General features: G+C 56.2%; 1 pseudogene; it reads right to left on the bottom strand.

The window, feature by feature from the left end:
* Positions 1 to 16,944, bottom strand: part of LOC110567020 (putative GTP-binding protein 6) — a 40,296-nt pseudogene that overhangs the window by 12,984 nt on the left and 10,368 nt on the right.

Below are 16,944 nucleotides of genomic sequence, written 5' to 3' on the forward strand. Positions count from 1 at the left end.
CCCACCTCAGCCTCTCAAAGTGCTGGGATTACAGGCGTGAGCCACCATGCCCAGCAACATTTTTGTTTTTAATCATTAAATGTGAAATTATATAATGTCAGCTTGCCTTTTCAAAGTGTTCACTGCAGTGGTATTTACAGCAGTCACAGGTTGGCAAGATAGTTTTTTATTTTTTTATTTTTTGAGACCAAGTCTGGCTCCGTAGTTTTTGGAAGCATGAAAGAAAAAGAAGTTTCCAAACCCCCAAATCATGAAGCTAGAAGTAAAATTCAAGCTGGCAATTGATTAGGGCCAACCTGCCTCTTGTTCTGTTCAGAGTCACCCTCTGCTCACTGAGATAGATGCATATTTGATTGCCTCCTTTGGAAAGGCTCATCAGAAACTCAAAAGAGTTTCTCCCTCTGGCTTCCAGTCTTCTTCTGTTGTTCCAGCTGTCCCACATTTCCTGACCGAATCATGTTCACCTTGCATATTCATGTCTCCTGTCTCCCTAAAACATATAAAACTGAGATGCGCCCCGACCACTCTGGGCACCTGTGGTCAGGACCTTCTGAGGCTGGGTCACGGGTGTGAGTCATGACTCTTGGTGAAATAAAACTTTCTAGATTAACTGAGACCTGTCTCAGATTTTCGGGGCTCAGAGGGGTCACAGCGGGGGTTGCTGGGTCTGAGGACAATGTCCATAGGGTGAATTTTTAATTTTTTTTTTGAGACAGAGTCTTGCACTATTGGCCAGGCTGGAGTGCAGTGACAAGATCTCGGCTCACTGCAACCTCTTGGCTAATTTTTGTATTTTTAGTAGAGACGGGGTTTCACTATGTTGGCCAGGCTGGTCTCGAACTCCTGACCTCAGGTGATCTGGCCTCCTCGGCCTCCCAAGGTGCTGCGATTACAGGCAGGAGCCACCGTGCCTGGCTGGGTGGATTCTTTCAAACGCACCCAGAAGCCACTGCACGCATTCCTGGTCTCGGCAGACTTGAATTCATGGAGTCCGTGGTGAGCTCTCTGCTGTCCCTGTGACACTCTGCCCTCCTCTAAATGGCCACCAGGTGCCCCCGAGGCCCTTTGCGAGCAGACCTCAGCCTACACCAGCACAGAGCATTTCATCTCCACCTCCCTGCACCCGAGTAAAAGACGTAAACTATCATGTGCAGTGGCTCACACCTGTCATCCCAGCAGTTTGGGAGGCTGAAGCAGGCAGATCATGAGGTCAGGAGTTCCAGACCAGCCTGGCCAGCATGGTGAATCCCCGTCTCAACTAAAAATACAGACATTGCCCGTGCATGGTGTCAGGTGCCTGTCATCCCAGCTGAGGCATGGGAAACACTTGAACCTGGGAAGTGGAGGTTACAGTGAGCCGAGATCACACCACTGCACTCCCGCCTGGGCAACAAGAGTGAGACTCCATCTCAAAAACAAAAAAGGACGTGAAGCAACATGAACAGCTTCAGGTCAGGTCTTACTGCTGGGGTGGCCACAGGCCCCGTGGAAGTTCTTGCCAGAGACTTTCCAAAATAATTTCCTGTTTGTTCCAGCCAAGGCGAAGACACGACCTACCCCACCACCCTCTCCCAGAGCGTTTATGGAAAGGTGCTAAAGTCGAGTCCTCCCTCCAACCCTTTGAGACGTTTTTCAGCTGAGGCATGTCTGAAAGCCTCTCCTCTGAGTTGGGCCTCCTGGGAGCACAGCATGCTTTGATGTCTTGGGCTCCCAGATGCCTGCCTCTGGAATTACACCAAGAAAACCTTTAACTCCTTCTTTGCCAACTGTGCCAAGCGTCCTTCTTTGAAATTCCCACTCAGCCCTGCATGAATCCAGGGTGAGGCCAGGGCACACTAGATCCTCATTCCTCTTGCTGATTAAAATCTGTTCTTGGCCAGGCATGGTGGCCCATGCCTGTCATCCCAGCACTTTGGGAGGCTGAGGTATGTGGATCACCTGAGGTCAGGACTGTGAGACCAGAATGACCAATATCATGAAACCCCGTCTCTACTAAAAATACAAAAATTAGCCAGGTGTGGTGGCACGTGCCTGTGATCCCAGCTACTCGGTAGGCTGAGGCAGGAGAATTCCTTGAACCCAGGAGGTGGAGGTTGCCGTGAGCTGACATTGTGCCACTGCACTCCAGCCTGGGTGACAAGAGAGAATCTCCATCTCAGGAAAGGAAAGGAAGTTGGTGGGAGAAGGGAAGGGGAGGGGGGAGGGAAGGGGGGAAGGGAGAAATGGAAGAGGGAAGGGAAGGGAGGGGAAGAAGGGAAGGAAAGAAGCGAATGAAAGAAGGGAACAGGGAAGTGAATGGTGAAGGAAAGGGGAGCAGAGGGGAGGGGAGGGAAGGGAAGGGAAGGGGGAGGGGAGGGGAGGGAAGCAGGGAAGGAAAGAAGGGAACAGGGAAGGGTGGAAGGAAAGGTGAGTAGAGGGGAGGGGAGGGAAGGGGGAGGGGAGGGAAAGGGAGGGGGAAGGGAATGGAAGGGGAAGGGGAAGGGGGGAGGGGAGGGAAGGGGAGGGGAGAGGAGGGGAGGGAAGGGGAGAAGAGGAGGGAAGGGAAGGGGAAGGGGAGGGAAAGGGGGGAGGGGAGGGGAGGGAAGGGGAGAATGGGAGGGGAGGGAAGGGGAGAACGGGAGGGGAGGGAAGGGAGAAGGAGAGGGGAGGGTAGGGAAGGGTAGGGAAGTGGAGGGAAGGGGAGGGGAGGAGGGGGAAGGGAGGCGGGGTGAGGAAAGGGGAGGAGAAGGAAGGGGAGGGGAGGGAAGAGGGGAGGGGAGGGGATGGAAGGGGGAAGGGGAGGGGAGGGGAAGGAAGGGAAGCCGGGAAGGGAAGGGGGAGAGGGAAAGGGAGGGGATGGGAGGGGAGGGGAGGGAAGGGAAGAAGGGAAGGGAAGGGAAAGGAAAATGGAAGAAGGAAGAAGGGAGAAAGGAAAAAAGGGAGGGAGGGGAGGCAGAAGCCAGGCACAGAAACAGCCACATTGGTGGCAGTTTGGCGTTTACCTTATTTGAACCTGGTTTCAACATTTGGCTGCCTTTGGCTGAAACTCAGAGGTCGGCAGAAGAGTAGGTTCTGGTCTGTTTACACTTTCTGTTACCTCACAGTTCACTGTGTACAGAGAAACCTTTAGGCCGAACTGAAAATACACCAGGAGGCAATTTCAGGAACCGTAAATATTGGAGATAGAAGTTTCTTGTAACTTTTTGAGATGGGATCTTGCTCCGTCGCCCAAGCTGGAGTGCAGTGGTGCGATCTCACCTCACTGCAGCCTCCGCCTCCCGGGTTCAAGCGACTCTCCTGCCTCAGCCTCCTGAGAAGCTGGGATTACAGGTGCCTGTGTTTTTGTGTTTTCAGTAGAGATGGGGTTTCACCATGTTGGTCAGGCTGGTTTCGAACTCCTGACCTCATGTGATCCGCCTACCTCGGCCTCCCAAAGTGCTGGAATTACAGGTGTGAGCCACCATGCCTGGCCTTTTCTCCTTTCCTTTTTTTTTTTAATTGCATTTTAGGTTTTGGGGTACATGTGAAAAACATGCAAGATCGTTGCATAGGTGCATACGGGGCAGTGTGATTTGCTGCCTTCCTCCCCATCACCTACATGTAGCATTTCTCCCCATGCTATCTCTCCCCAACTCCCTACCCCCCGCTGTCCCCCCCACTCCCCCTCAACAGACCCCAGTATATAGTGCTCCCCTCCCTGGGTCCATGTGTTCCCTTTGTTCAACACCTGTCTATGAGTGAGAACATGTGGTGTTTGATTTTGTGTTCTTGTGTCAGTTTGCTGAGAATGATGGTTTCCAGGTTCATCCATGTCCCTACAAAGGACACGAACTCATCACTTTTGATGGCTGCATAATATTCCATGGTGTATATGTGCCACATTTTTCCTGTCCAGTCTATCATCGATGGGCATTTGGGTTGGTTCCAGGTCTTTGCTATTGTAAACTGTGCTGCAATGAACATTCGTGTGCATGTGTCCTTATAGTAGAATGATTTATAATCCTTTGAATATATAACCAGTAAAGGGATTGCTGGGTCAAATGGAATTTTTATTTCTAGGTCCTTGAGGAATCGCCACACTGTCTTCCACAATGGTTGAACTAATTTACACTCCCACCAATGGTGTAAAAGTGTTCCTATTTCTCCACATCCTCTCCAGCATCTGTTGTCTCCAGATTTTTGAATGATCGCCATTCTAACTGGCGTGAGATGGTATCTCAATGTAGTTTTGATTTTCCTGTTTTTTTTTTTTTTTACAGACAAGATGTCACTGTGTCGCCCAGGCTGGAGTGCAGTTGTGTGATCATAACTCACTGTAGCCTTGACCTCCCAGGCTCAAGTGATCCTCCCCCCTCAGCCTCCCGAGTAGCTGGGAGTACAAGAGGAGGTGTGACATCGCTGTAGCTGGTACTACAAGTGCACGCCACTATGCCCAGCTAATTTCTATCTTTTCTGTAGAGACAGGGGCTGGGTACACTGCCCAGGCTGGTCTGGAACTCCTGGGCTGAAGCGATCTGCCTGCCTAGGCCTCCCACAGTGCTGGTATTTCAATCTCTGCTTACTTGATCCGTGGAAAATGGTCATCTATTTTCATGTTCAATAGTGGTGTCTCCTCACATGCATGTGTTTTGAGAATGCCATACAAAGTCAAGTGAGTTTCCTGCCGTGTGTCTGATCAGAGGTGATTTTGGTATTCGAAGGCCTGTGTTACGATTTTGAGCATGGGGATTTGAAGCATAAATGATTAGCAGGTGGACAACTGCAGCTGGGATCGGGGTGAGGAGCCCTCATCCCTGACTCTTCCCTTCATCCCTGACTTCCTAACTCCAGCTCAGTGCTTTATTTTATTTTATTTATTTAGTTTTTGAGATGGAGTTTTGCTGTGTCTCCCAGGCTGGAGTGCAGTGGCACCATCTCGGCTCAGTGCAACCTCTGCCTCCTGGGTTCAAGTGATTGTCCTGCCTCAGCTCCCCAGTAGCTGAGATTATAGGTGCCTGCCACCATGCCTGGCTAATTTTTTATATATCTGATACAGATGGAGTTTCACCCTTTTGGCTAGGCTGGTCTTGAACCCGTGATCTGAAGTGATTTGCCTGCTTTGCCCTCCCAAATTGCTGGGATTACAGGACTGAGCCACTGTGCCTGTCCTATTTATTTATTTATTTTGAGACAGAGTCTCACTCTGTCACCCAGGCTGGAGTGCAATGCCATCACCTCGGCTCACTGCAACCTCCGCCTCCTGGGCTAAAGCGATTCTCCTGCCACAGCCTCCCGAGTAGCTGGGATTACAGGCACCTGCCAACACACCCAGCTAATTTTTTATGTTTTTAGTAGAGACGTGGTTTCACCATGTTGGTCAGGCTGGTCTTGAACCCCTGACCTTGTGAATCCAAAGTGTTGGCATTACAGGTGTAAGGCACCATGCCCAGCTTCATTTATTTATTTTTGAGATGGAGTCTCTCTGTCACCCATGCTGGAGTGCAGTGGCACGATCTCACCTCACTGCAGCCTCTGCCTCCCGGGTTGAAGCAATTCTCCTGCCTCAGCCTGCTGTCCGGACCACACCTGGTGGCCCAGGACACAGAGGGGGAGGAGGGGCTGGGCACCATGACCACAGGTCCACATCACACCAGGACACAGATGGAGGACAGGCCCCGTGTCCATGGTTCCACGTCACACCAGGACATAGATGGAGGAAGGCTGGGCCCTGTGTCCATATGTCCACATCACACCAGGACACAGAGGGAGGAGGGGCCCCGTGTCCAATGGTCCACGTAACATAAGGAGATAGAGGGACAAAGGCAGGGCCCTGTGTCCACACATCCACATCACATGAGGACACAGCAGGAGGACAGGCCCCGAGTCCAGTGGTCCATGTCACACCAAGACACAGAAGAAGGACAGGCCCCATATCCAGGGGTCCACATCACACTAGGACACAGAGGGAGGACAGGCCCCGTGTCCAGGGGTCCATATCACACCAGAACACAGGAAGGACAGGCCCCATGTAAAGAGGTCCATATCACACAAGAATACAGACAGAGGACAGGCCCCATGTCCAGGGGTCCACATCACACCAGGACACAGAGGGACGAAGGCTGGGCCCAGTATCCACATGTCCACATCACACCAAGACACAGAGGCCAGACAGGCCCCATGTCCAGTGCACGACGTCACACCAGGACATAGAGGGTGGACAGGCTCCATGTCAAGGGGTCCATATCACACCAGGACACAGAGGGAGGAAAGGTCCCATGTCCAGGGGTCCACGTCACACCAGGACACAGAGGTAGCACAGGCCCTGTGTCTAGGGGTCCATATCACACAAGAACACAGAGGGATGACAGGCCCCATGTACAGGGGTCCACGTGACACTAGGACACAGAGGGAGTACAGGCACCATGTCCAGGGGTCCACATCACACCAAGACACAGAGGGAGGACAGGCCCCATATCCAGGGGTCCACGTCACACCAGGAAATGGAGGAAGGCTCGGCCCTGTGTCTACACGTCCACATCACACCAGGAAACAGAGGAAGGACAGGCCCCATGTCCAGGTGTCCATGTCACACCAGGACATAGAGGGAGGACAGGCCCGGTGTCCAGCTGTACACATCATATCAGGACACAGAGGGAGAACAGGCCCCGCATCCAGGGGTCCATATCACATGAGAACACAGATGTAGAACAGGCCCCGTGTCCAGGGGTCCACATCACACCAGGACACAGAGAGAGGACAGGACCCATGTCCAGGGTTCCCCGTCACACCAGGACATAGAAGGAGGAAGGCTGGGCCCTGTGTCCACACGTCCACATCACACCAGAACACAGAGGGAGGACAGACCCTGTGTCCAGGGGTAATGTTACACCAGGACACAGAGGGAGGACAGGCCCCATGTCCACGGGTTCACGTCACACCAGGACATAGAGGGAGGAAAGCTGGACCCTGTGTCCACACGTCCACATCACACCGGGACACAAAGGGAGGACAGACCCTGTGTCCAGGTGTGAATGTTACACCAGGATACAGAGGGAGGACAGACCCCGTGTCCAGGGGTCTACATCACACCAGGACACAGACGGAGGACAGGACCCGTGTAAAGGGGTCCACATCACACCAGGACAGAGAGGGAGGACAGGCCTCATGTCGAGGGGTCCTTGTCACACTATGACATAGAGGGAGGAAGGCTGGGCCCTGTATCCACATGTCCACATCACGCCAAGAAACAGAGGGAGGACAGGCCCCATGTCCAGGCATCCACATCACACCAGGACATAGAGGGAGGACAGGCCCCGTGTCCAGGGGTCCACATCACAACAGGACACAGACGGAGAACAGGCCCCGTGTCCAGGGGTCCACATCACACCAGGACACCAAGGGAGGACAGGCCCCATGTGGAGGGGTCCACATCACACCAGGACATAGAAGGGGAAGGCTGAGCCTTGTTTCTACATGTCCACATCACACCAGGACACAGAGGGAGGACAGGCCCCATGACCAGGGGTCCACATCACACCAGGACATAGAAGCAGCACAGACCCGGTGTCCAGGGGTCCACATAACACAAGGACACAGAGGTAGGACAGGCCCCGTGTCCAGGGGTTCACATCACATCAGGACACAGAGAGAGAACAGGCCCTGTGTCCAGGGGTCTACATAACACCAGGACACAGAGGTATGACAGGCCCCGTGTCTAGGGGACCACTTCACACCAGGACACATAGGGAGGACAGGACCCGTGTCCAGGGGTCCACATCACACCAGGACACAGATGGAGGACAGGCCAGGTGTTCAGGGGTCCGCATCACACCAGGACATAGAGGGAGGAAGGGTGGGCCTTCTGTCCATATGTCCCCATCACAACAGGACACAGAGGGAGGAGAGGCTCCATGTCCAGGGGTCCATGTCACACCAGGTCCCAGAGGGAGGAAGGCTGGGCCGTGTGCCCACACGTCCACATCACGCTGGGACAGTGAGGGAGGACAGGACATGTGTCCAGGGGTCCACGTCACACCATGACATAGAGGGAGGAAGGCTGGGTCCTGTGTCTACACATCTGCATCACACCAGGACACAGAGGGAGGACAGGCCCCATGTCCAGGGGTGCACGTCACACCAGGACATAGAGAGCGGACTGGCCCTATGTCAAGGGGTCCACATCAAACCAGGACACATAGGGAGGAAAGGCCCCATGTCCAGGGGTCCACGTCACACCAGCATACAGAGGGAGGACGAGCCCCGTGTCCAAGGCTCCACGTGAAACCAGGATACAGAAGGAGGAAGGATGAGCCGTGTGTCCACACGTCCACATCACACCAGGACAGAGAGGGAGGACAGGCCATGTGTCCAGGGGTCCATGTCACACCAGGACACAGAGGAAGGGCAGGCTCCGTGTCCAGCGGTCCAGGTCACACCAGAATATAGAGGGAAAAAGGCTGGGGTGTGTGTCCACACGTCCACATCACACCAGGACAGAGAGGGAGGGCAGGCCCCATGTGGAGGGGTCCTTGTCACACTATGACATAGAGGGACGAAGACTGGGCCCTGTATCCACATGTCCACATCACGCCAGGAAACAGAGGGAGGACAGGCCCCATGTCCAGGCATCCACATCACACCAGGACATAGAGGCACGACAGGCCCAGTGTCCAGGGGTCCACATGACACCAGGACACAGAGGGAGAAATGGTCCCGTGTTGAGGGGTCCACATCACATCAGGACACATAGGTAGGACAGGCCCCGTGTCCAAGGGTCCACATCACACCAGGACACAGAGGGAGAAATGGTCCCATGTTGAGGGGTCCACATCATATCAGGACACATAGGTAGGACAGGCCCCATGTCCAGGGGTCCACATCACACAAGGACACCGAGGGAGGACAGGCCCCATGTGGAGGGGTCCACATCACACCAGGACATAGAAGGGGAAGGCTGAGCCCTGTTTCTACATGTCCACATCACACCAGGACACAGAAGGAGGACAGGTCCCATGTCCAGGGGTGCACGTCACACCATGACATAGAGAGCGGACTGGCCCCGTGTCAAGGGGTCCACATCAAACCAGGACACAGAAGGAGGAAAGGCCCCATGTCCAGGGGTCCACGTCACACCAGCATACAGAGGGAGGACAAGCCCCGTGTCCAAGGCTCCACGTGAAACCAGGATACAGAGGGAGGAAGGATGAGCCATGTGTCCACACGTCCACATCACACGAGGACAGAGAGAGAGGACAGGCCATGTGTCCAGGGGTCCATGTCACACCAGGACACAGAGGAAGGGTAGGCTCCGTGTCCAGCGGTCCAGGTCACACCAGAATATAGAGGGAAGAAGGCTGGGGCATGTGTCCACACATCCACATCACACCAGGACACAGCGGGAGGACAGGCCCCATGTTCAGGGATCCACGTCACAGCAGGAGATAGAGGGAGGACAGGCCCAGTGTCCAGGGGTCCACATGACACCAGGACACAGAGGCAGGACAAGCCCCATGTCCAGGGGTCCACGGCACACCAGGAGATAGAGGGAGGACAGGCCCCGTGTAAAGCTGTTCGCAACACACCAGGACATAGAGGGAGGACAGGCCCCATGTGGAGGGGTCCTTGTCACGCTATGACATGGAGAGAGGAAGGCTAGGCCCTGTATCCACATGTCCACATCACACCAGGAAACAGAGGGAGGACAGGCCCCATGTCCAGGTGTCCACATCACACCAGGACATAGAGGGAGGACAGGACCAGTGTCCAGGGGTACACATCACACCAGGACACAGAGGGAGAAATGGTCCCGTGTTGAGGGGTCCACATCACATCAGGACACATAGGTAGGACAGGCCCCGTGTCCAAAGGTCCACATTACACTAGGACACAGAGGGAGGACACGCCCTGTGTGCAGGGCTGATTGTTACACCAGGAGAGAGAGGAAGGACAGGCCCAGTGTCCAGAGGTCCACATCACACCAGAAAACAGACGGAGGACAGGACAGGTGTCCAGGAGTCCATGTCACACCAGGACATAGAAGAAGGAAGGCTGGGTCCTGTGTCTACACGTCCGCATCAAACCAGGACACAGAGGGAGGACAGGCCCCATGTCCAGGGGTGCACGTCACACCAGGACATAGAGAGCGGACTGGCCCTATGTCAAGGGGTCCACATCAAACCAGGTCACAGAGGGAGGACAGGCCCCGTGTACAGGGATCCATGTCACACCAGGACACAGAGATACGACAGGCCACGTGTCCAGCGGTCCACATCACACCAGGACACAGATGGACGACCGGCCCCATGTACAGGGATCCACATGACACTAGGATGCAGAGGGAGGACAGGCACTGTGTCCAGGGGTCCACCTCACACCAGGACACACAGGAAGCACAGGTCCCATGTCCAGGGGTCCACATCATATCAGGAAATAGAAGGAGGAAGGCTCGGCCCTGTGTCCACACGTCCACATCACACCAGGACACAGAGGGAGGACAGGCCCCATGTCCAGGGTTCCACATCACACCAGGACACAGAGGAAGGAAGCCTGGGCCCTGTGTCCACAAGTCCACATCACACAAGGACACAGAGGGAGGACAGGCCCCGTGTCCAGGGGTCCACATCAAACCAAGACACAGAGGCCAGACAGGCCCCATTTCCAGTGGACCACGTCACACCAGGATATAGAGGGCGGACAGGCCCCCTGTCAAGGGGTCCACATCACACCAGGACACAGGGGGAGGACAGGTCCCTTATCCAGGGGTCCACATCACACCAGGACAGAGAGGGAGAAGAGGCCCCGTGTCCAGGGGTCCATGTCACACCATGACATAGAGGGAGGAAGGCTGAGTCCTGTGTGCACACGTCCACATCACACCAGGACACAGAGGGAGGACAGGTCCCTTGTCCAGGGATCCACATCACACCAGAACATAGAGAGAGGACAGGCCCAGTGTCCAGGGGTCCATATCATAGCAGGACACAGAGGGAGGAAAGGCACTGTGTCCAGGGGTCCACATCACATCTGGACACAAATGTAGGACAGGCCCTGTGTCCAGGGGTCCATATCACACCAGGACACAGAGGGAGGACAGGCCCCATGTCCAGGATTTCACGACACACAGGGACATAGAGGGAGGAAGGCTGTGCCCTGTGTCTACACGTCCACATCACACCAGGACACACAGCGAGGACAGGCCCTGTGTCCAGGGGTGATTGCTACACCAGGAGACAGAGGAAGGACAGGCCCCGTATCCAGCAGTCCATATCACACCAGTACACAGAGGAAGGAAATGCCCCATGTCCAGGTGTCCACATCACAACAGGACATACACAGAGAACAGGCCAGGTGTCCCAGAGTCCACGTCACACCAGGACATAGAGGGAGGAAGGCTGGGCCCTGTGTCCACACGTTCACATCACACCAGGACACAGAGGGAGGACAGACCCCATGTCCAGGCATCCACGTCACACCAGAACATAGACAGAGGACAGGCCCGGTGTCCAGGGGTCCACATCATACCAGGACAAGGAGGGAGGAAAGTCCCTGTGTCCAGGGGTCCACATCACATCAGAACACATACGTAGGACAGGGCCTGTGTCTAGGGGACCACCTCACACCAGGACACATAGGGAGGACAGGCTCCGTGTCCAGGAGTCCACATCACACCAGGACACAGACAGAGGACAGGCCAGGTGTTCAGGGGTCCACATCACACCAGGACATAGAGGGAGGAAGGGTAGGCCTTCTGTCCACATGTCGCCATCACATCAGGACACAGAGGGAGGAGAGGCCCCATGTCCACGGGTCCAGGTCACACCAGGTCCCAGAGGGAGGAAGGCTGGGCCGTGTGCCCACACATCCACATCACACCAGGAAAGTGAGGGAGGACAGACCATGTGTCCAGGGGTCCATGTCACACCAGGACACAGAGGAAGGACAGGCCCTGTGTCTCGGTGTCCAGGTCACACGAGGGCATAGAGGGAGGAAGGCTGGGGCCTGTTTCCAGACGTCCACATCACACCAGGACACAGAGGGAGGACAGGCCCTATACCAGGGGTCCACGTCACACCACGACATAGGGGGAGGAAGGCTGGGCCCTGTGTCCACACGTCCATATCACACCGGGACACAGAGGGAGGACAGGCCGTGTGTCCAGGTGTAAATGTCACACCAGGACACAGAGGAAGGACAGGTCTCGTTTCTAGGGGTCCACCTCACACCAGGACACATAGGGAGGACAGGCCCCATGTCCAGGGGCCCACATCACACCAGAACACAGACAGAGGACAGGCGAGGTGTTCAGGGGTCCACATCACACCAGGACATAGAGGGAGGAAGGGAGGGCCCTCTGTCCACATGTCCACATCACAACAAGACACAGAGGTTGGAGAGGCCCCATGTTCAGGGGTCCATGTGACACCAGCAGACAGAGGGAGGACAAGTCCCGTGTCCAAGCGTCCACATAACACCAGGACACAGAGGGAGGAACGCTGGGCCGTGTGTCCACACGTCCACATCACACCGGGACAGCGAGGGAGGACCGGCCATGTCTCCAGGGGTCCATGTCACACCACGACATAGAGAGAGGACAGGCCCCGCGTCCATGCGTCCTCATCACACCAGGACACAGAGAGAGGACAGGCCTCATGTTCACGGGTCCACGTCACACCAGGACACAGAGGGAGAAAGGCTGGGCTCTGTGTCCACACGTCAACATCGCACCAGGACACAGAGGGACGATAGTCCCTGTATCCAGCGATCCACATCACACCAGGACACAGAGGGAGGACAGGCCCCATGTCCAGGGGTCCACATCACACCTGGACACAGAGGGAGGACAGGCCCCATGTCCAGGGGCCCTTGTCACAACATGACATAGAGGGAGGAAGGCTCGGCCCTGTGTCCACACGTCCACATCACACCAGGACACAGAGGGAGTACATGCCCCATGTTGAGGGGTCTATGTCACACGAGGATATAGAAGGAGGACAGGCCCCATGTCCAGGATTTCATGACACACTAGGATATAGAGGGAGGAAGGCTGGGCCCTGTGTCCACACGTCCACATGACACCAGGACACAGAGCAAGGACAGGCCCTGTGTCCAGGGGTGATTGTTACACCAGGAGACAGAGGAAGGACAGGCCCCAAGTCGAGGGGTCCTCATCACACCATGACATAGAGGGAGGAAGGCTGGGCCGTGTGTCCACACGTAAAGATCACACCAGAAAAAAGAGGGAGGACAGGCACCATGTCCAGGCATCCGCGTCACACCAGGACATAGAGGGAGGACAGGCCCGTTGTCCAGGGGTCCACATCACACCAGGACACAGAGGGAGGACAGGACCCATGTCCAGGGGTTCACAACACACCAGGACATAGAGGGAGGAAGGCTGGGCCCTGTGTCCACATGTCCACATCACACCAGGACACAGAGGAAGGACCAGCTCTCTGTCCAGAGGTGATTGTTACACCAGGAGAAAGAGGAAGGACAGGCCTCGTGTCCAGGGGTCCACATCACACCATGACACAGAGGGAGGACTGGCCCCATGTCCAGGGGTACACATCACACCAGGACTCAGATGGAGGAAGGCTGGGTCATGTGTCCACACTTCCACATCAAACCAGGACACAGAGGGAGGACAGGCCATGAGTCCAGGGTTGATTGTTACACCAGGAGACAGAGGAAAAACAGGCCTGATGTCCAGGGGTCCACATCACACAAGGACACATAGGGAGGACTGGCTCCTTGTCCAGGGGTCCACATCAGACCAGGATACAGATGGAGGACAGGCCAGGTGTCCAGGAGTCCATGTCACACCAGGACATAGAGGGAGGAAGGCTGGGCCCTGTGTCCACACATCCACATCACACCACGATACAGAGGGAGGACAAGCCCCATGTCCAGGGGTCCACATCACACCAGGACACAGCAGAAGGACAGGCCCCGTGTCCAGGGGTCCACGTCACACCATGACATAGAGGGAGGAAGGCTGGGTCCTGTGTGCACACGTCCACATCACACCAGACACAGAGGGAGGACAAGCCCCGTGTCCGAGGTCCACATCACACAAGGACACAGAGGGATGACAGTCCCTGTATCCAGCGGTCTACACCACACCAGGAAACAGAGGGAGGACAGGCCCCGTGTCCAGGGGTCCACATCACACCTGGACCCAGAGGGAGGACAGGCCACATGTCCAGGGTCCCTTGTCACACCATGACATAGAGGGAGGAAGGCTGGGCCCTGTGTCCACACGTCCACATCACACCAGGATACAGAGGGAGGACAAGCCCCATGTCCAGGGGTCCACATCACACCAGGACACAGAGGGAGGATAGGCCCCATGTCCAGGGTTTCATGACACAACAGGACATAGAGGGAGGAAGGCTGTGCCCTGTGTCTACATGTCCACATCACACCAGGACACACAGCGAGGACAGGCCCTGTGTCCAGGGGTGATTGCTACACCAGGAGACAGAGAAAGGACAGGCCCTGTGTCCAGGGGTCCATATCACACCAGGACACAGAGGAAGGAAATGCCCCATGTCCAGGGGTCCACATCACACGAGGACACACAGGGAGGACTGGCCCCATGTCCAGGGCTCCACATCACAACAGGACACAGACAGAGGTCAGGCCAGGTGTCCCGGAGTCCACGTCACACCAGGACATAGAGGGAGGAAGGCTGGGCCCTGTGTCCACATGTTCACATCACACCAGGACACAGAGGGAGGACAGGCCCCATGTCCAGGCATCCACTTCACACCAGGACATGGAGGACAGGCCCCGTGTCCAGGGGTCCACGTCACACCAGGACACAGAGGGAGAACAGGTCCCACGTTCAGGCGTCCACGTCACACCAGAACATAGAGAGAGGACAGGCCTGGTGTCCAGGGGTCCACATCATACCAGGACACAGAGGGAGGAAAGGCCCTGTGTCCAGGGGTCCATATCACACCAGGACACAGAGGGAGGACTGGCCCCACGTCCAGGGGTCCACATCACACTAGAACATAGAGGGAGGAAGTCTGGGTTCTGTGTCCACACGTCCACATCACACCAGGACACAGAGCGAGGACAGGCCCTGTGTCCAGGTGTGATTGTTACACCAGGAGACAGAGGAAGGACAGGCCCCATGTCCAGGGTTCCATATCACACGAGGACACTGGGGGAGGTCTGGCCTCACGTCCAGGGGTCAACATCATACCAGGACACAGACAGAGGACAGGCCAGGTGTCCAGGAGTCCACTTCAAACCTGGACATTGAGGGAGGCAGGCTGGGCCCTGTGTCCACACGTCCACGTCACACCAGGACACAGAGGGAGGATAGGCACCACGTCCAGGGGTCCACATCACACCAGGACACAGAGGGAGGAGAAGTCCCGTGTCCAGGGGTTTACATCACACCAGGACACAGAGGGAGGACAGGCCATGTGTCCAGGGGTCCATGTCACACCAGGACACAGAGGAAGGACAGGCCCTGTGTCCACATGTCTATGTCACACCATGACATAGAGAGAGGAAGGCTGGGTCCAATGTCCACATGTCCACATCACACCAGGACACAGAAGGAGGACAGGCCCCATGTCCAGGCGTCCACATCACACCAGGACATAGAAGCAGGACAGACCCGGTGTCTAGGGGTCCACATCACACCGGGACACATAGGGAGAACAGGCCCCGTGTCCAGGGGTCCACATCGCAGCAGGACACAGAGGTAGGACAGGCCCCATGTACAGGGGTCCACATAACACCAGGACACAGAAGTCGGACAGGCCCTGTGTCTAGGGGACCACCTCACACCAGGACACATAGGGAGGACCGGCCCCGTGTCCAGGGGTCCACATCACACCAGGACACAGACGGAGGACAGGCCCTGTGTCCAGGGGTGATTGTTATACCAGGAGACAGAGGAAGGACAGGCCCCGTGTCCAGGGGTCCACATCACACCGGGACACTGAGGAAGGACATGCCCCATGTCCATGGGTCCACATCACACAAGGACACAGAGGGAGGACTGGCCCCGTGTCCAGGGGTCCACATCACACCAGGATACATACGGAGGACAGGCCAGGTGTCCAGGAGTACATGTCACAGCAGGATATAGAGGGAGGAAGGCTGGGCCCTGTGTCCACACGTCCACAACACACCAGAATAGAAAGGGATGACAGGCCCCATGTCCAGGGTTCCACATCATACCAGGACACAGAGGGAGGACAAGCCCCGTGTCCAGGGGTCCACGTCACACTAGGACACAGTGGGAGGACAGCTGGGCCGTATGTGCACACTGCCACATCAAACGAGGACACAGACGGAGGACTAGCCATGTGTCCAGGGGTCCAGGTCACACCAGGATATAGAGGGAGGAAGGCTGGGACGTGTGTCCAAAAGTGCACATCACACCAGGACACAGAGGAAGGACAGGCCCCATGTCCAGGTGTCCACGTCTCACCAGGACATAGAGGTAGGACAGGCCCGGTGTCTAGGGGTCCAAATCACACCAGGACACAGAGGGAGGACAGGCACCATGTCCAGCGATCCACGTCACACCAGGACACAGAGAGAGGACAGGCCCCGTGTCCAGGGGTCCACATCCCACCAGGACACAGAGAAAGGACAGGCCCCATGTCGAGGGGTCCTCGTTACACCATGACATAGAGGGAGGAAGGATGGGCCCTGTATCCACACATAAAGATCACACCAGAAAACAGAGGGAGGACAGGCACCATGTCCAGGCGTCCGCGTCACACCAGGACATAGAGAGAGGACAGGCCCATTGTCCAGGGGTCCACATAACACCAGGACACAGAGGGAGAAAAGGCCCCGTGTCCAGGGGTCCACATCACACCAGGACACAGAGGGAGGACAGGACCCATGTCCAGGGGTTCACGACACACCAGGACATAGAGGGAGGAAGGCTGGGCCCTGTGTCCACACGTCCACATCACACCAGGACACAGAGGAAGGACCAGCTCTGTGTCG

This window comes from Aotus nancymaae, unplaced genomic scaffold, assembly GCF_030222135.1.
Source record: "Aotus nancymaae isolate 86718 unplaced genomic scaffold, 86718_ANA_hifiasm-v0.15.2.pri h1tg000115l, whole genome shotgun sequence".
NCBI classification, from domain to species: domain Eukaryota; kingdom Metazoa; phylum Chordata; class Mammalia; order Primates; family Aotidae; genus Aotus; species Aotus nancymaae.